The sequence below is a fragment of the Bombina bombina genome, chromosome 1 (genome assembly GCF_027579735.1).
Source record: "Bombina bombina isolate aBomBom1 chromosome 1, aBomBom1.pri, whole genome shotgun sequence".
Lineage (NCBI taxonomy): Eukaryota > Metazoa > Chordata > Amphibia > Anura > Bombinatoridae > Bombina > Bombina bombina.
In genome coordinates this window covers 1,395,407,196-1,395,429,137 of record NC_069499.1, presented here as the reverse complement: position 1 = coordinate 1,395,429,137, position 21,942 = coordinate 1,395,407,196, and the positions used below count along the sequence as shown (strand labels likewise).

Sequence of the window (21,942 nt, the reverse complement as noted above, 5' to 3'; positions counted from 1 at the left end):
GTATATGAAGGGCACTCACAGGACTTGTAGAACAGGTAAAAGTATATAATCTTTATTTTCCAAAAGTAGTAATAAATCAAACAATGTCGACGTTTCGGCCCATTCAAAGGCCTTCTTCAAGACAGATTTTTATCTACAAGATACAAAGCATACAGTCAAAAATGAAAACAAGTAATCTCAAATAAACACCAGGGACAACCCTCCACCATAAATGGCAGCATTATACCACCGCCATACAAAATATTATATATTCCGCCCACCAGCGGATATATATTCAATATTAAAAACCAGGGAAAAAGAAACAAGGACTAGAAAAGAAAAATAGAACAAGGTGCAAGGACATATGACAAACAGGAGATGGGAAAACATAGCAGGACATCACAACGCTACAGGGCATTAAAGTGATACACTCCCAAAATGGGAACCAGTACAGGCTGATAAGGACATTCATAATCAGAGTGTAAAAATGCTAGTTATCCAATCATCAAATCACCAAGGAGTACACTGCACAGGTGGGGACCTGATCATCAATCATACTGTAACAACACCAAGCATTTTAAACAATTGATCCAGGTGAGGGAAAACATAGCAGGACATCTCAGCACGAAAGGGCATTCAAAGCCATATACTCCCACAATGCAATGAGAGACAGTGCAAGTTAAAAAGGATATTCCCAATTTTAATGTAATACTGTAATGCTAATTATCCAATCAACAAATCACCTAGGAATACACTGCACAGGTGGGGATCTAACCACCATACATAATATAACACCACCTAACAACCAAAATAATCAATCCAGATATGTCACAAAGGTGTCCTACAGACTAACCGTCATATAATATTGAAATAAGTGTCATATTAAGGTAACCACCAAATGAGGGAACATATGAAAAATTTTCAAAGCCATAAGGAGACAAACAGACCCGTAGAGAGCACTCAGCAACCCCCAATTCACGCTACATACAGACTTGATATACACAGGAACTTAATACAAAAGCACAAACAAACCGAACATCTAAGGTCCCTTTACACAGGATAACGTATCCAGGCTACAGCCAGAGTGTAAAAGAAACACTAGACCTTATCTAAGCATCAGCCCATACAAACATATCCTGCACGTGCAAACCTACAAGCCAAAGCCCCAACTAATGTAACCAGCATCTTTTATATATATATATATATATATATATATATATATATATATATATATATAACATACACACACACACAGGAGAATATCACTAGTTCTCTCAATGTAAAAGACAAGAAAAGGTCTAACTTCTTGTTCTCTGCAATTTTGTACTGGAAAGAGTAATAAAAATGTCTAGTCCTATAATGAGAATTTGTAACATTGTAAATGATAAGGTTATTATTAGTTTAAGATACCGCTGTGATATGTTAAGTTAATCTTTTATCTCTATATTCAACATTAAATTATGATTTATACATTCTCAAGTCAAGTGTTTCTCATATGTATTTTTCAATGTATTCAAAGTGTCTAGTTATTGTTTGTATTGTATTATTTGACTGGTGCATAGGCACAGATTTTGGTGGTTCAAATTGTTTGAGGAGGGGCTTACACTTTAGATTCTCAGTTTCTCATTTTGTTATATTCTCACATCAATAAAAAAAATGTTGGTTACTTATGATCAGACAGTGCTAGGTTATTACTCTTTTATATATATACTGGACCTTGACACCCTAGCAACTGTTCATTCTAGTGCTGTTTTTTTTTTAGACTTGTAATATATATACACACCGTAACATATATATCAGTGTTCTCCACAGAAACTTTTAACAGCCGGGTGGGGGCAGTGTAATATTTTCTAATATTATATTATTTTCTGCTATGCAAAGCAAAAATTAATTGCATAATTGAACGATAATTTGCACAACAAAAATTGAACTTTTAATTTTAGCTGGGTGGTCAGTAAATTCAGACTAATTTTATATATATAAAAGTCAAAATTAAACTTTCATGATTCATATAGGGCATGCAATTTTAAACAACTTTCCAATTGACTTTTATCATTAAATTTGCTTTGTTTCCTTGGTGGTATTTTTGAAAAGCTAAACTTAGGTAGGCTCTAACTGATTTATAAACCGTTGAAAACCGCCTCTTAGCTCAGAGCATTTTGAAAGTTTTTCACAGTTAGACAGTACTAGTTCCTGTGTGTCATATAGATAACATTGTGCTCACTCCCGTGGAGTTATGTAGGTGTCTGCACTGATTGGCTAAATGGCATGTCTGTCAAAAGCACTGAAATAAGGGGGCAGTCTGCAGAGGCTTAGATACAAGGCAATCACAGAGGTAAAACATATATTAATATAACAGTGTTGGTTATGCAAAATTGGGGAATTGGTAATAAAGGGACTATCTTTTTAAACAATACAAATTCTGGTGTAGACTGTCCCTTTAATTCCAGGTTTACGTAACAGTAAATGAGAAACTGGTATTTCTAGTTGCGCATGAGCCCAAAACTTAAAGAGACATGAAACCCAATTTTTTTCATCCATGATTCAGATACAGCATATAATTTTAAACAACTTTCCAATGTACTTATTTTATCTAATTTGCTTCATTCTCTTGGCAGCCTTTGTTAAAAAGCATACCTAGATAGGCTCAGGAGCTTATAGCTAGCTGCTGATGGGTGTCTGCACATATATACCTCTTGTTATCGGCTTACTGATGCGTTCAGCTAACTCCCAGTAGGGCACTGCTGCTCCTTCAATAAAGGATACCAAAAAAGATAAAGCAAAATTTATAGTAGAATTAAATTGGAAAGTTATTTATAATATACAGGCGTACCTCGTTTTATTGAGCTTCGCTTTATTGTGCTTCACAGATAATGCATTGATTTTTTTTTACAAATTAAAGGTTTGTGGCAATTGTGCGTTAAGCAAGTCTATTGCCGCCATTTTTCCAACATATAAACACATAAATACACGTTTGTATATATTTATTTATTTATATACACACACTCCACCTAAGCAAAAAGATTACAACTTGCAGAAGGCTCAGGTGATGGATGGCATTTTTTTTAGCAATAAAGTATTTTTTAATTAAGGCATTGCACAATTAGTAGTATACACCAGTAACCCAAAACATTTGTGTGACTCGCTTTATTGGAGAAGTCTGGAACCAAACCCGCAGTGTCTCTGAGGTATGGCTGTATATATTCTATTTTAACCCCTTAATGACCACAGCACTTTTCCATTTTCTGTCCATTTGGGACCAAGGCTATTTTTACATTTTTGCGGTGTTTGTGTTTAGCTGTAATTTTCCTCTTACTCATTTACTGTACCCACATATATTATATACCGTTTTTCTCGCCATTAAATGGACTTTCCAAAGATACCATTATTTTCATCATATCTTATAATTTACTTTAAAAAAAATTATAAAATATGAGAAAAAAATGGAAAAAAACACACTTTTTCTAACTTTGACCCCCAAAATCTGTTATACATCTGCAACCACCAAAAAACACCCATGCTAAATAGTTTCTAAATTTTGTCCTGAGTTTAGAAATACCCAATGTTTACATGTTCTTTGCTTTTTTTGTAAGTTATAGGGCCATAAATACAAGTAGCACTTTGCTATTTCCAAACCATTTTTTTTTCAAGATTAGCGCTAGTTACATTAGAACACTAATATCTTTCAGGAATCCCTGAATATCTATTGACATGTATATATTTTTTTTTAGTAAACATCCCAAAGTATTGATCTAGGCCAATTTTGGTATATTTCATGCCACCATTTCACCGCCAAATGCGATCAAATACAAAAAATCGTTTACTTTTTCACAAATTTTTTCACAAACTTTTGGTTTCTCACTGAAATTATTTACAAACAGCTTGTGCAATTATGGCATAAATGATTGTAAATTTTTCTTTGGGATCCCCTTTGTTCAGAAATAGCAGACATATATGGCTTTGGTGTTGCTTTTTGGTAATTAGAAGGATGCTAAATGCCACTGTGCACCACACGTGTATTATGCCCAGCAGTAAAGGGGTTAATTAGGGAGCATGTAGGGAGCTTTTTGGGGTAATTTTAGCTTTAGTGTAGTGTAGTAGACAACCCCAAGTAATGATCTAGGCCCATTTTGGTATATTTCATGCCACCATTTCACCGCCAATTGCGATCAAATTAAAAAAAAAGTTAAATTTTTCACAATTTTAGGTTTCTCACTGAAATCATTTACAAACAGCTTGTGCAATTATAACACAAATTGTTCTAAATGCTTCTCTGGGATCCCCTTTGTTCAGAAATAGCAGACATATATGGCTTTGGCGTTGCTTTTTGGTACTTAGAAGGCCGCTAAATGCCGCTGCGCATCACATGTGTATTATAGCTAGCAGTGAAGGGGTTAATTAGGAAGTTTGTAGGGAGCTTGCAGGGTTAATTTTAGCTTTAGAGTAGAGATCAGCCTCCCACCTGACACATCAGACCCCCTGATCCCTCCCAAACAGCTCCCTTCCCTCCCCCACCCCACCCCACAATTGTCCCCGCCATCTTAAGTACTGGCAGCAACTCTGCCAGTACTAAAATAAAATATATATTTAGGCTTTTTGGGTTTTTTTTTAAAAGCATATTTACATATGCTGCTGTGTAGGAGCCCCCCTTAGCCCCCAACCTGGCTGATCCCCCACCAAACAGCTGTCTAACCCTCCCCCTCTGCCTTAATGGCCGCCATCTTGGGTACTGGCAGCTGTCTGCCAGTACCCAGTTTATAAAAAAAACAGTTGCTTTTTAATTTTTTCCCCATTTTCTGTAGTGTAGCTCCCCTACCCACCAAAGAACAAACCCCCACCCCCTCCTAGATACCTTTGACTGTTGTTTATTTTTTTTAAATAAAAAGCTTTACACTGATTAAAGCACAGTCTTTTCTGTAGTGTAGCGGTTCCCACCCGCTCCCGCCCCGTGCACGCGCCCGCCCGCCGCCCGGCGTGCACGCGCGCGCGCCTATGCGCGCCCCCATCGCTCCCGCCCCCGATCCCGCCCCCCTCTACATTACCCGGCCCATCGATGGCCGCCCACCCGCCTCCCAAGTCAGCTCCCACCCACCAACGTTACCGGCCACCGATGTCCGGTGCAGAGAGGGCCACAGAGTGGCTCTCTCTGCACCGGATGGCCATTTAAGGTTATTGCAGGATGCCTCCATATCGAGGCATCACTGCAATAACCGGAAAGCAGCTGGAAGCGAGCAGGATCGCTTCCAGCTGCTTTCCACACCGAGGACGTGCAGGGTACGTTCTCAGGCATTAACTGCCTTTTTTCTGAGGACGTACCCTGCACGTCCTCGGTCGTTAAGGGGTTAATCATGAAATAAAATTGTTGTGTTTGATGTCCCTTTAACCAGCTACTTGTAATACAAGCACAAGGTGTATGCTACTACCACTATTTCATTAAAGCTTCATTTTCACTTTCATTTCACTTTAAAGGAACATGAAAACCAAGCATTTCTTTCACAATTCAGATAGATCATATCATTTTAAACAACTTTCCAAATTACTTTTATTACCAAACTTGCTTTGTTCTTTTGGAATCCTTTGTTGAAGGATCAGCAATGCACTACTGTGCGCTACCTGAACACATCAAGTAAGCCAATGACAGGAGGCCTACATGTGCAGCCACCAATCAGCAGCTGGCTCCCATTAGTGCTTTGCTGCTCCTGAGCCTACCTGGGTATTCTTTTCAATAATGGACAAAAGAACAAAGCAAATTAGATAATAGAAGTAAAATGGAAAGTTGTTTAAAATGACAGGCTTAACCTGAATAATAATAAAAAAAATGTCATATCCCTTTAACCTTTCCCATGGTGCGTGTTATCAATCTGACTATAATTCACTTTCAAACTTTAGTACAAGCTCATAAAAATGAAAGGCAACTGTAAAGCACTAATTAGCATGTTTATATATAGACTTTAAAGGGACAGTCTACACCAGAATTTGTATTGTTTAAAAAGATAGATAATCCCTTTATTACCCATTCCCCAGTTTTGCATAACCAGCACAGTTATATTAATATACTTTTTACCTCTGTGATTACCTTGTATCTAAGCCTCTGCAGACAGCCCCCTTATCTCAGTGCTTTTGACAGACATACAGTTTAGCCAATCAGTGCAGACTCCTAAATAACTCCACAACTGTAAGCACAATGTTTATCTATATGACACACATGAACTAGTACTGTCTAACTGTGAAAAACTTTCAAAATGCTCTGAGCTAGGAGGAGGTTTTCAACTGTTTAGAAATCAGTATGAACTTACCTAGGTTTAGCTTTTCAAAAATACCACCAAGAGAACAAAGCAAATTTAATGATAAAAGTCAATTGGAAAGTAGTTTAAAATTGTATGTCCTATCTGAATCATGAAAGTTTTTGACTAGACTGTCCCTTTAAGAATAATTATTGGACAGTTCTGACAGTACAAATACAGCCCTGCTTTATTTTAGCAACCATTATGACAGATATAAAAAATAATATTTTTTTGATAAAAACTAGAGTATTAGTAATAATACAGATAAAGCGTATCCTAATGTGTCCGTCTGATAATGTGTGGCCATAAAGAAGTTGTAACCCAGACAACTACACAAACTCACCCCATACATCAGCAGAGCAGGATGTGACGTCACTGCTCCCACCTCGCACTTCCCTTAATCTCCGCCCTCCCACACGGTGCTTGGAGGAACTCAGCTCACACCTCACAGGGTAAAAGAACATTTGGTAGAGGGTGAGTAGGTACTGTAGAGATAATAAAGTATAGCAGCACTGTAGAAATAGTGAGACAGAAACAAAACGGGCAAATAAAAGCATTAGAGGGCTGGTAATAACAGTTTTATAACAATTTTGTGAATATCATATGTACAATATAGACTGTTATTATCTTATAGCACTTAGAGTGATATCTATCTGTACTTCCTAAAAAAAGACAGTAAACACCTTGTAATTACAGTGCATTTATGTTGTGACTAAGGCTTAATGATTTTAATATTTTTTACTATATTTTTGAATACCAAAATCCACCCACAATTTGCCAGTTGAATCTGGGATTTAGTTCACAGTCAAGGCAATTCACTGACATGAAGTTGGTATAAATGCAGTTTTGCAGCTAATATCTGATAAATTCAATTAGGCACACATATGTAGCAGAGTCCATATCAAGTTTTGAAAAATAGATATTGCTAAATTTTCAGAGCTAAATTATTTGGAAATGGGGCAAAATAAAGAATTAAAATATATCCCAAAATTCTCTCATTATGCATAACTGAACAATTTATAAGAAAAAAAAAATGTGTTTACTGTCCCTTTAATAAATGTACAAAGATACAGGAGGGCAGTGACATAGGAGAGGTGGGAGGAGACTAGAGTGAGATAAAAGCAGTATATTGAAGTATAAGAAAATGGGAAAAAGATGTTTGTGTAAATTAGACATTTATTTAAAATTATCCAGAGCTATTTGCATGACCAATTTAGATTTTGCAGTATCCAGGTCTGTTTATGTGAAAAAAGCATAGATCTGGCTTTTACCCACACGCAAGATAATACCGTAAGAGAGAAGGTCACTTACACGGGGGGCACACATAGATAGTAGAGATATACAGAACACAAGGGGCTAGATTTATCAAGGGCTTGGAAAATTCTCTATTCGATTCTCCTCTGAATTCTCTGCAGCTCGCCCTTGGAGAGGCGCGTCATGCTCTCAAATTTATTAAAAAAATAGGACTATTGAATCGATGCAATGTCGAGAATACCAGCGAAATATTCAAAAGTGACAACATTATTCTTTTAACCCTTTCTGGTCCTATGTCGGAATATATCCGACAAAGGCTTTTACCGCTTGCTGTCCAATGTTGGATATATTCTGACATAGGACCGGAAAGGTGGCGAAGTTCTCAGTGACATTACCAGTGATGGGTGCACAGCTAGGCTAGATGTGGCGCCGTACACTGATCACTGGTACTAGATGGATGCCGCAGGCACGGGGACCGCTGCAGGAAGCGGAACTACACAGACGGCACTAGCCAACAGCCATCGCTTAGAGGCATTTTACTATACATCACAATGGGTTGCGATGCTGGAGAAATATTTCACCAAAACTTCCTAACCTATTAACCCCTATACTGCTAATACCCCAGCGCAATAAACTTCATAACCTATTAACCCCTATACCACCAATAGTTCACTGCAATGAACTTCCTAACCTATTAACCCTTATACTGCCAATAGTCCACCACAATAAACTTCCTAACCTTTTAACCCCTATAAACCCCTATACCGCCAATAGACCAGCACAATGAACTTCCTAACCTATTAACCCCTATACCGCCAATAGCCCACCACAGTAAACTTCCTAACCTATGCAAACTTCCCCTACACTACTTAACTGCCAAACAGCTAACCCCCCCAAAAAACCTAACCTAACACTCCCTAAATTACACAAAATAACAAAATCTTAATTTACTGAAAATAAAAAAAACACATTTATGCCTATACTAGAAGTCCTCTTAAAAAAAAAAAAAAACTATACTAACACAAAAATGCTATAAAAATAGCCCTTAGAAGGGCTTTTTGTAGGGCTTTACACTAAAGTGATTTAGTTATTTTTTCACATAAAATCTACAACCCTATTCTACAATTAAAATAACCCCCAACCCCCAAAAAAGACTATCTTAAACCCTACTTTAAAGGGACAGTCAACTAGGTAGGCTCGTATGCTAATTTCTTAGACTTTGAAGTCTGCCTCTAATCTGATCGCATTTTGACAGTTTTTCATCACTAGAGGGCATTAGTTCATGTGTGTCATATAGATAACATTGAGCTCACGCACGTGAAGTTACCTGGGAATCAACACTGATTGGCTAAAATGCAAGTCTGTCAAAAGAACTGGAATAAAGGGGCAGTTTGCAGAGGCTTAGATACAAGGTAATCACAGAGGTAAAAAGTGTATTATTATAACTGTGTTGGTTATGCAAAACTGGGGAATGGGTAATAAAGGGATTATCTATCTTTTTAAACAACAAAAATTCTGGTGTTGACTGTCTTTTAAAAATTGCCCTAAAAGGGCATAAGGTAGGGCATTGCCCTAAAGCACTGATTTTCAAACCTGTCCTCAGGACTCCCTAACAGTCCACATTTTGAGGATATCTGAACTGGAGCACAGGTGAAATATTCAGCTTATTAGTAAACATGGTTATTTTACCTGCTCTCATCCAAGGTAATCCAGAAAACCTGGTCTGTTGGGGAGGCCTGAGGTCAGGTTTGTAAACCAGTGCCCTAAAGTAATTGCAGCTCTTTTGCAATTAAAAAATAAATAAAAATCCTATTCTAAAAACAAAAAATTGCCCTGAAAATGGCCTTTGGTTGGGCGTTGCCCTTAGAAGGGCATTAAGTAGGACAGCGTCCTAAAGTAAACATAGCTCTTGTATGTAACTGTGGGTAAGATATTTGGGGTATAAGAAAGCTTACTTTTTGACAATATTTAAGTTTTATTATGGTCTTTCATCTCTGTTTAAGCTCCAAGGTTCTGACTGGATTCAAATTGTGTGTACAGACCCAGCATACCATGGATCAACTGCTACTAAGGTAGAAGAGATTACATTTTAAATAAATAAATAAAATACATGAGCAGCACCATATGCACATGCCCAGGGTGATCTCTGCTTTATTATTGGTGCAAGTTCATGTTTGTATGAGAGAAAATCCCTTGCACATGGCAGTGATATCAAGTTAACCCCTTCCCGCCCGATGTAAACAAATAAGTAAAAAATTGAAATCACATCGTTTATGCGATCGTGTGATTTTACGCCATCCAGCCCACAATCCTATTCAGGAAGCGCCTTTGGCTTTAGTACAGCCAAACGGCTATGACGTTCTATGCCGTCCTAAGCACTTTAAAGCCCAGTGCGGTTAGGACAGCATAGAACATCATAAGGGCGTACAGGGATTAAAAAAAGTTATGCAGCCTTTATATGCACTTTGCATTGCAGAATGACTTGCAGTTGTATGTTGATTAATATTTGTGTCCATGTCCTTTTAAATGGGCTCAGATATGGTTTAAAATTCAGATCACTAAGAACCAAAATATACAAATGCGTACAAAATGTTATCTGAATTTTAGCTTCAAAACATTACAATCAGATACTAATGAATAGAGAATCAGTGGCTTAAGTAAAAGTATAATGCATTTAGAAGACAGCATATTTATCTCAGTTTGCCTGCCAACGGAACAGACAAAAAGTTGGCTTTTAGAAAGTTGAGTATTGGCAACTGTAGTACATTAAAGACTATGTATATTACAAAGAAAACCTGTCAAAACCTACTCGGTACTTGACAAGTGGCAAGAAATATGTTCTGTGCTGGACAGCCATTATCTCCAAATTAATGAGGAACCCCTAACTTAGGGGTAAATGATATATTCAGGCAGATGATGTGGGGACACATTGTATGAGACAAAGAGTCCTGAATTTGCAAATGCACAGACAGTTGGCGTGTACAGACGTCAGCTGGTTGTGGCAGTTGTCTTGTACTATACAGGCCAGCTTTGTGTGGTTTAGTACTATATGTTAGTCACATACAGCACCTAAATGGTTACTTGCTTTGCCCTCCGTACATAGACTGGAGGGGGTGTAGAGAAAGTGTTATTTCACAAAAGAAAGACAGCCTTCAAAACTGCTTGCAGTATTTAGTCTACATAACATACCATGCTACACTATCAGTACCCAATGACAAATAATAAAAGTGCTTGTCAGTTATTTTGCTTATGTCACAAAGATCACATAATGCCTGAGCAATGAACAAAGCAAAATAGAGGACAGCTGATATTTATACAGGGGAAAAGTAATAGATTAGAAGCACAGATCTCAGATGAAAGGATACAATAATAAGTTTGTCTGATCTGGGGAGATAAGTGAGTCTCGGGGGGAGTCAAGTAAGTCCTGTCTTGGGGGAACATTGGTGATTCTGATCTTGAGGGGACATTAGTGATTCTGATCTTGAGGGGACATTAGTGATTTTGATCTTGGGAAGACAAAGGATTCTGATGACAGGAAGACACTGGTGACTCTGATCTCAGGTGGACACCGGTGATTCTAATCTCAGGGGGACACCGGTGACTAATTCCGGGGAGACCAGGGATTCTGATAAATGTGGGGGGACGACAAAAGTGGGTTTCTTTTGAGGATCTTTATAGGTAGGTAGGTGGGTCTGTAAGGAAAGTGGGTCTGTTCTGGGGGAGAAAGGTAGATGTTATGTGTGGATAAAAGATGGTATTATCTGGGTTACACAAGTGGGTCTTATCTGGGACAAGATATGAGGGAAACAAATAAATAAGAAACAAGATGATGCATTAGAAGTACCTAGCTCAAGATGTTTGCACTCCCTTGCAGTGAGATACTCAGGTGCCTTGTAACATAAATACTCATAAATGAAAAATTTATCAATTTTGGGGAGTGGTTAACAAAAAACCTAGTTCACAGTAAAGCTAATACTTCCTATGTCATTATACATGAGCACAACAACAAAAATCCACAGCACCAGTTGTAAGAGGAATTTTCTTGTCTTTATTTCTTAGCTTATAAAAAGCATGTAGGCACACAGCAACACCAAAATGCAACGTTTCGGGTTATTCACCCTTAATCATGCTAATACAGAACACCTGTATGCTGCTACTTATATACCATATCCTTTAACTCTTACAACACCACTTTTAATAAACAACTATAATACACATATACCATGGTACTAGGTGGCAGTACACTATAAGTAGCAGCATACAGGTGTTCTGTACTAGCATGATTAAGGGTGAATAACCTGAAACGTTGCATTTTGGTGTTGCTGTGTGCCTACATGCTTTTTATAAGCTAAGAAATAAAGACAAGAAAATTCCTCTTACAACTGGTGCTGTGGATTTTTGTTGTTGTGGTTATTTTGAGGGGGTGTTTGCAGTAACCCCCTACCACTTGTACCAGATATAGTGTTGTTAGTCTATATTGGACGTCATTATACATGAGCATAAGAAATATATAACATTACAAATGTCTGCACTTTTTCTTAAGAATGTCTAATGTTTTCATAGCTTTGCATATGATAGATTGGAATAACTAGCTAGTTCTTTGACAGAAAAGACTTGGCAACTTCAAACAGGAAGGTCGGATCTCCACTGGGAGGATATCAAGATGTTTGTGTGGCACCTATTAGCAGTGTGGGACAGACATTCATACAAGCAACTCTGTAATCATAATTAACACCTCTGCTATTATTAGCTCACTCGCAGGTGAGAAACAGCTTGTTCCAATGCTGCTTAGTATATGTGTGTGCTACAGTACTGTGCACTGTGAGCTATATGTGTTTGCTGTGCACATATGAGCTAGGGCTATATGTGTCTGTATTTGTCAAATATGTGTTTGTACTGTGCACTCATAAGCTGAGGGTTGTGTGCGTGTCTGTGTGTACTGTGCACTCATAAGCTGAGGATTGTGTGCGTGTCTGTGTGTACTGTGCACTCATAAGCTGAGGATTGTGTGCGTGTCTGTGTGTACTGTGCACTTATAAGCTGAGGGTTGTGTGCGTGTCTGTGTGTACTGTGCACTCATAAGCTGAGGATTGTGTGCGTGTCTGTGTGTACTGTGCACTCATAAGCTGAGGGTTGTGTGCGTGTCTGTGTGTACTGTGCACAGTTGCACACATAAGCTGAGGGTTGTGTGCGTGTCTGTGTACTGTGCACTCATCAGCTGACAGTTGTGTGTACTGTGCACTCATAAGCTGAGGGTTGTGTGCGTGCCTGTGTGTACTGTGCACTCATCAGCTGACAGGTGTGTGTACTGTGCACTCATAAGCTGTGAGTTGTGTGTGTGTCGGTGTACTGTGCACTCATAAGCTAAGGGTTGTGTGTGTGTGTCTGTGTGTACTGTGCACTCATAAGCTGAGGGTTGTGTCTGTGTACTGTGCACTCATAAGGTGAGGGCTGTATGTGTGTGTACTGTGCACTCATAATCTGAGAGTTGTGTGTGTCTCTGTATTGTACACTCATAAACTGAGGGTTGTGTGCGTGTCTGTGTGTACTGTGCACTTATAATCTGAGGGTTGTGTCTGTGTACTGTGCACTCATTAGATGAGGGCTGTGTGTGTGTCTGTGTGTATGTACTTTGCACTCATAAGCTGAGGGTTGTGTCCGTGTCTGTGTGTACTGTGCACTCATAATCTGAGGGTTGTGTGTGTGTCTCTGTACTGTGCACTCATAAGCTGAGGGTTGTGTGCGTGTCTGTGTGTACTGTGCACTCATCAGCTGAGGGCTGTGTGTGTGTACTGTGCACTCATGTGATAGGTGGTGGCTGTACGTATGTGTGTGTTTACTGTGCATTAGGGAGATGGGGGGCCGTGTGTGTTTACGGGGCAATAGAGAGATTGGGGCTGTGTGTGTGTGTGTACTGTGCATTATGGAGATGGGTGCTGTGTGTGTGTGTGTACTGTGCATTATGGAGATGGGTGCTGTGTGTGTGTGTGTACTGTGCATTATGGAGATGGGGACTGTGTGTGTGTGTACTGTGCATTATGGAGATAAGGGCTGTGTGTGGTGTGCACTGTGCTCTCCTTAGCTGGGGGCGGCATTCGTGTGTTTACTGTGCACTGTGAGATGGAGGCTGTGTGTTAGTGTGCACTGGTAAGCTGGGGGGCTACATGTATGTGTTCTAAGCACGTGACCTTCCGGGTTTTATATATATATATATATATATATATATATATATATATATATATATATATATATATATATATATATATATATATATATACTGTCCACTTGTGAGCTGGGGCTGCATATATTTGTTCTGTGCACGTGTGAACTGAGTGCTATGTGTGTACTCTGCACTTGTGATCTAGGAGCTTCAAGTGTGTATACTGTGCACTTTTGAGCTATGGGATACATGTGTACAATAAACTCTGGGGCTAAATGTGTATCTGTATGTGTCCTATATGTGTTTGTACTGTACACTCATGATCTGCATGATATATATATATATATATATATATATATATATATATATATATATATATATATATAATGTATGTATGTGTGTACTCTGCATGTGTACATACTTTTTATTAGGGAGCTGGGGGCTTTGTGTGTACTGTGCACTCAGGAGCTGAGAGCTATATGTGAGCTGGTGAGTGTGTGTGTGTACTGTGTATGTGTTTGGGTTGTATACATTTGGGTATATTCTGTAATGTGCTGTGTGTGGCTAAGGAGCAGAGTGTGGGTCCTAGGATACTGCTACATATGCCCTTACCTCTAATGAGCATCTTGCTGCATGCATACTGTGCACTCAGTAGTCAGGTGCTATCGGTACACTCCTGCAGTTCTTTCTCAGACTGGTGGTCTTGGTGTCTCTCAGTATCAGCGTTCTATCTGTCCTGTGCTGTGTGCATATGTTCTGATCATTCAGTAGTATAGGTTTGTGTGTGTGTTTCTGTACTTGCTTTGTGTATTTTTGTATTTTCATGGTGTGTGTTATTTTATGTTCAAATGAGAATAAATACATATCTGTCACAGTTCAATCTAAGCCACTTCTTGTGCTTTCTTTGTTCCAGCAAAGGGAAATACCTGGGAATACATGATGCTTGCGTCCCTTTCCATCTCAGTGACACAGAGACAGATGACACCCTGGGCTGTGACATGATCTAACAACAGACATACAATTCCAATTAGCATCTACAATGCATCCGGCACAGTGGCGTGTGCAGTCACAGTAGCAGGGCCGTCTTTGTCACCTTGTGAGTACAGAAAGGAGTAGGCTTAGGTATCTGTAAATGGCTTAAACCTTTATTGACTGTGACAACACAAGGACCTTGTGCACGAGAGGTTAAAAAGAACATGATATCTGTAACAAATATCACCAAGAGGTCAAAAAAAGGGAAAGTGTAAAGCCAGGTAGGTAAGGATTAAAGGGATATATTATTTGTCATTTTTTTATGTCATTTTTTTGGTTGTGTATAAAAGAGGGGATTTTAAAATGTTTTATAATTTTTTGTGGTTGCTGTTCCTGTTAAAAATATACACTATAGACAAATACCACTGAGGGAGTTTCCTTATTAGCCAGTGATCAATCTTTTCTTAAGGATGTGCACAAAAATGCATTCAATGTTAGTTTTAAAATCGGTTTAAACCACTTTGTCATAACATTTTTTTCATGCAAAATGTTTAAAACGTGACCTTTCCTATGCCTGATAGCATTTTGAGCTTCATGTCCCATAAAGGGACATTCTGGTCAAAATTGAAATGCAGATCATTTAATTACATATTTGCATAGAAACATATTTACAATATTCATATATTCTCAAAATGCTTCTAGTAAAAGTTATCATTGTTTTAATGTTAGCATTTTCTCTGCATGTGCTAACCATAGCTATTCTCAGTGCACCAGCATTTTAATTACTGCAGCTGCTCAGATTGCCAGTGAGGCTTGAATCATGTCATCAGTGATGCAAATTGAGTCATTACCAGATGATTACAAGCACCTCAGGCTCTCTGAGCAAGTGCTGTGTTTAAAATGCTGGTGCAGGGAGCATATTTAAGTACACTCTTGGAATGTCCCTTTAAGGCAACCATGATTTAGTTCTGTTGATAGAGGATAGCAGGTCAAGCATAAATAATTATAGCATTATTCTAATAACTTAGGGATTCCACAAATAAAAAATATATAAAATTAGTGGGGGAAAAAGAGTGATGGAAATGAGCAGCTACTAATGTGAATTGCTGAAAACTCCTTAGACCATTGTTGCATGTTTGACTTCTTTATTGTAAATCAGACATTAATAACGAGCCTTGTTTTTACTCTGATCAGTGCTGACACTGAAGGTAGACAGGCTTCGTTAAACTGCTTTGCATTCTAGTGTTTTGTAAAAAAGAACAACAATTATTATAGTAGTAGTAATAATAACAATGTATTAGATGGAAGAGCAGGGAGGTGACACCTACATCATCATCATCATCACTTTATGACATAAAGTTTCTCCCACCCAATGGTACATACATTTAGCAATAAAATACATAGAACAGAGCAGAATCCCAAGAGGCAGAGCAGGAGACGGCTAATCGCAGGCAGTGGGACAGACTGGGAGCCAGTTCAGGAAGGAGGAGCGCTCAGCCTGGAATGGGAGAGGAGCTATGTTGTTATTGGTGCTGGCTGGCCAGGGAGTGATCTGGGGCTGGCTCACACTTACGAGTTCTTGGCATGCAGCACTTTGTTTTTCTGCCTTCAGTTTAGAGACACTGGAGCAGCCTTCACTTTGCACAGGAATTACTGAATTACAACTCTCTGTAGCCCAGGAATCTGGGGCATGCCCCCTCCCTCCTTGTCATCCTATTGTTGTCTGAACTGACCTTCTGCCTTCCTTGCAAGGAGCAAATTAATCCACTGGTCCTAGAGGTAAGACTCTGGGCTCTGTCCTATCTCTGTGGTTTTCCAGTGCCGCTGGATTTTTCTTGTAACTGTGATATTTGGCAGTGAAACTCTGCCAGTTGGCATGTTGGTTCTCTTTACTGCTTATTGTTATGGTGTCAGCATATTCTGCAATACTGTACAGCAGATCAGCGGAAGGTAAGCTAAAGCTTAGATTGGAATTGCTATGGGTCATAGTTTACATAGAGGTGTATGCCTATTGCCTTTTTTTTCATCTCACTGGTACTTAAGTTTTTGTATTTGGCCGATAATAATTGACTGCAGTAGGTTATCTCTAGAGACTAAGAAATATTAGTCCTTGGCTGGAGGGGTAAATTTCTGTCTAAAGCTCTAACACTGTCAGTGGCAAAGCGATTAGTGTCTAATCTGGCTAAAGAACGATCCTGCTTATATTAAAAGCTTCAGTTTGATTCCTCCTGGAATTCTGTGTTTTGCAAGATAACCATTGGTAGATAGGGAGGTCATGGGGGGGTCTGCTTCCTCCCAAATGGACTCATGTCTCACACTTACACCCAGTGTTAACCCATTTATTTATTGCAATTGTAAAAGAAAAGCAATGCTTTACATTACTGAAACTTTAACCCTTGACTGCCAGGAATGTTAGAGCTGTCTTTGACAGCTAAGGGTTAAGCTATGGTTGGTGTCTGTGGCCCTGCTAATCACTCTTACAAACATAGAAAATAAAATAAATGGTGCTTCATGTATATTTCTATACTCGGCACCACTGTATGCATGACTGTTTTGTATTGTGTAGGTTTTGTTTCCGAGTATGTTGGCACATGGTCATATTTTGATTTTATTGTTCAGAAAAGCACAAAATAGTGGAAATGGTTAGAGGTGCATACTTGCTCTTAAAAAATGATGTATATAGATGACACCCTCATTTTCATACCATGTCGTATTTGGCTCACTAAACTGTAAAGACTTAAAGGAAATTGTGTGAAATGAGACAAAAATTGTAGATTTGCTGAAGAAATATGATGTGAAGTATTGTCAGAAATGTAGACACAATTTCACAAACAACTGTCGGCTTTGTGTTTTTGTAGCATTGTCAAAATCAAAATTTTCAAGAGATTAAAGCAATTTGTCAATGTAAGTTAAACTGCTACAATCCACAGACTTTGGATTTGATTACAGATAAGAACTGTCTGGGACATTTGTCTGCCCATAGTATGGGTACTGCAGGTAGGCATCTTAGAAATTAGAGAGAATTTGTATGTAAACAGGGATGTGCAATTTAAACACAGGTAACAAAAGGAGGATTCAGTTATATATGATTTTCAATTTGGTATTATTTTCTTCAATCATGTAAATGTATTTTTGAGCAAGTTTCTGATATTTAGCCACTGGCCCATGTATCTCAGTTTATTCAGCTGTTAAAAAGAATACAAAAATCACTGCTTAGCGTGACATCCACACGCAGTGACTGCGAGAACAGCTGGGGGCCCAAGGATAATAACATTCCCTGGAAAGATTCCTTTGCTTTCCTAGTATTGTTTGAGCTGTCAGAAGCTGGGGGCCTGTTTTGGGGAAGAATATTGAGAGTATTCTTACACCTCTGGGGTAAGGGTCTTCTGTAACTGGTAAGACTAAAATATGGAACTAAACCAAATGAACCACAAATGATCTGCTGTAAAACTCGTCAACGTGGAGCTGAGGTTATAAACTTGCATTGTTTTGTTCCTGGCTCGTTCTTACAGTTTGACTTGATATTACTGGGCTGCTGACAATCTGCCCAGATATGTAACAATGGTTCCCCTTAATGTGTCTGTTGGTTGTTGAGGTACTCTGTACATTTTTAGTGAAGTTCCTGCAGCAAATTGGTCTGTGTCCAGGGTTAAACCTTCAGCCCCAGAGGTCTGTGCAGGAAAAGAAGAGTTATGTGTGTGTTAATATCTATCCTTTTTACCTACAGAAACCTGTTTCTATATACTCTTCCTGCTATTTGTTTTAAAATGGGATTTACTAACATACTCTTTATACTTTTGTTATTCACTTTCCTCTATCCTTTCCTCTCTGATATTCCGTGAATCCCCAGTTTACATGTCTCTGTCTCTCCCACATATGTTCCCATCCCTTAATCTCTCACTGACTGGTTTACTCTTATTGGGATAGATCTCTGTAGCTGGCTGAGAAATCCCAGAATTGGCAGGTTTAAAGAGCGCAAGTACCACTGATGTGCCTTTCATGATGTGCGGAAGTCTTCAGATTTCTATCTTTGGTCGCTTGCTTTCTAATGTCTCAGTGAATGTGCGTGCCTTGCAAATTAACCCATCAATTACCAGGTGACCTGTATTGTAATAGGATTAATGCTCAGGCTGCTTAGTGTGAGCAGAAAGCAACCAATGTCTCTCCTGTTTGCCCTACTTCCCTTCATCCATGCTCCCATATTTGACTTGCTGTCCCCCCTGCGCACTGAAAATTATAAGCTCCCATCTCATGCATGCTGCAGCTATATAGATTGGTTGCTCATATGAATGCTGTGTCTGGCTGTTTGATACGTGAGTAATAACAATTTAAAGGGTTATGTGTGGATACCGCTATCAGTTCAACATGAAACACCAGGGGTGTTATTTTTTAATAATTAGTCTATAATTATCAGAGGTTATGTTTCATCCCGCAATCATTTCTTATTGCAAGGGTAGGTTGTGGCTTTGTATGTAGCAATTAATTTTAAACCACGCTTGTTAAATAATTGGTGCTAGAGGAAGCCTGTGTCGTTTGCAGTGTACATATTCCACCAGCAGTTTGTAGGAGACCTGAGTTATGTATTATTTCTTTTTGATCTGTGTATTAAAAGGCAGGACCCTGTGCGCCAGAGATTAGAGTTATAGGCTTGAAACTCGATAAACAAGTTTTTTTATGTGATGCACAAGCTAAAGGATTAAAAGCTAATTCATTCATAGCCTACGCAAACTGTAAATGTTACACTGGGGCCCATGTTCGGAAAACGGTGCTAAGCTGTGCACACCTTAACTCCCATTGCAATTACTTGGTAATTTCACAGTTACTAATACTTAGCATTGTTTTGTGCTTTAGGGCCCAAAGGGAATATACCATGATGTCTAGAAATGATAATTTATCACAAGCAAATGGCTTTCAGTTTTTACTGTATCAGTACTTGTAAATGAGTCATGTTTCATTTTTATGAATCATGTGCTCATTGAACTTGCTCCCCCCTGTAGGAAAATGTTGGTGTTTTACAAATAAAGCATAAAATTAATAATGATAGAACCTATGCTCAAGAACATTAGATTTACAGGAAGTGTTGTGATAGTGTCATGGAACCACTATCCAGCAGGGGTGGTATAGATTTGTATATTATGGAAATTCTCAAAATTGTTTCTATATTGCTGAATTCTGTATTTTGTAGAAGCTCATTTCCTATTGGGGTCTAAGCTGAAAGTCAGAACACGGTGGCAACCTGGAGAGCTTACGGTATGAAACATTTTGCCAACATCTGAAATGTAAAGGCACCAAGCAGAGCCGGCATCGCTCCGTAAAGGGATCGTGCACAGCCGTCATCTGTGTAAAGGGACTTTGCAGAGCCATCAGCTCTGAAGCTTGCACAGCATAAATTAACTGGATTGTGCATTTAGGCTGTGTCCCTGCTGATGTTATGTTGCTGGTACAAGTTTTTACAACCATGCAAACTGATTTCTATTTTAGCAAATGTGCATGAACCATTTTGCATGTAGAACAACATGTTAATAGAATACAAAGCAATATACACGACTCTTCTAAGCAATATACACGACTCTTCTAAGCAATATACACTACTCTTTTAAGCAATATACACTAGTATATACAAGAACTGCTGGAGCAATGATAAATGCCGAGAGCGTATGCTGTCAATATCGGATCATGTCCGCTCGCACAGTGATAATTCGGCTACTAAGTCTTCTAAGCAATATACACTAAGTCTTCTAAGCAATATACACTAAGTCTTCTGAGCAATATACACTGTCTTTTTTAAGCAATATACATTTAGTCGTCTAAGCAATATACACTGTCTTCTAAGCAATATACACTGTCTTCTAAGCAATATACACTGTCTTCTAAGCAATATACACTGTCTTCTAAGCAATATACACTGTCTTCTAAGCAATATACACTGTCTTCTAAGCAATATACACTGTCTTCTAAGCAATATACACTGTCTTCTAAGCAATATACACTGTCTTCTAAGCAATATACACTGTCTTCTAAGCAATATACACTGTCTTCTAAGCAATATACACTGTCTTCTAAGCAATATACACTGTCTTCTAAGCAATATACACTGTCTTCTAAGCAATATACACTGTCTTCTAAGCAATATACACTGTCTTCTAAGCAATATACACTGTCTTTTAAGCAATATACATTTAGTCTTTTAAGCAATATACATTTAGTCTTTTAAGCAATATACATTTAGTCTTTTAAGCAATATACATTTAGTCTTTTAAGCAATATACATTTAGTCTTTTAAGCAATATACATTTAGTCTTTTAAGCAATATACATTTAGTCTTTTAAGCAATATACATTTAGTCTTTTAAGCAATATACATTTAGTCTTTTAAGCAATATACATTTAGTCTTTTAAGCAATATACATTTAGTCTTTTAAGCAATATACACTGTCTTCTAAGCAATATACACTGTCTTCTAAGCAATATACACTGTCTTCTAAGCAATATACACTGTCTTCTAAGCAATATACACTGTCTTCTAAGCAATATACACTGTCTTCTAAGCAATATACACTGTCTTCTAAGCAATATACACTGTCTTCTAAGCAATATACACTGTCTTCTAAGCAATATACACTGTCTTCTAAGCAATATACACTGTCTTCTAAGCAATATACACTGTCTTCTAAGCAATATACACTGTCTTCTAAGCAATATACACTGTCTTCTAAGCAATATACACTGTCTTCTAAGCAATATACACTAGTCCCCTAGATTCTAAGCAATATACACTGTCTTCTAAGCAATATACACTAGTCCTCTAGAGTCTAAGCAATATACACTAGTCCTCGAGTCTAAGCAATATACACTAGTCCTCTAGAGTCTAAGCAATATACACTAGTCCTCGAGTCTAAGCAATATACACTAGTCCTCTAGAGTCTAAGCAATATACACTAGTCCTCTAGAGTCTAAGCAATATACACTAGTCCTCTAGAGTCTAAGCAATATACACTAGTCCTCTAGAGTCTAAGCAATATACACTAGTCCTCTAGAGTCTAAGCAATATACACTAGTCCTCTAGAGTCTAAGCAATATACACTAGTCCTCTAGAGTCTAAGCAATATACACTAGTCCTCTAGAGTCTAAGCAATATACACTAGTCCTCTAGAGTCTAAGCAATATACACTAGTCCTCTAGAGTCTAAGCAATATACACTAGTCCTCTAGAGTCTAAGCAATATACACTAGTCCTCTAGAGTCTAAGCAATATACACTAGTCCTCTAGAGTCTAAGCAATATACACTAGTCCT

The 21,942-nt window shown here is 38.3% G+C and overlaps 1 protein-coding gene across 5 annotated transcripts in view; it reads left to right on the top strand.

Annotated features, from left to right (window-relative positions):
• The first annotated feature begins 16,097 nt into the window (after nucleotides 1–16,097).
• The window catches only part of SEMA6C (semaphorin 6C), a 319,680-nt gene continuing 313,835 nt past the window's right edge, over nucleotides 16,098–21,942 (top strand). For 2 of the 5 annotated variants that reach the window (XM_053704899.1, XM_053704904.1), the window contains exon 1: nucleotides 16,098–16,428. The gene's annotated coding sequence lies outside the window, so the exon portion shown is untranslated. The other 3 variants (XM_053704930.1, XM_053704911.1, XM_053704920.1) reach the window with 3 other exon arrangements.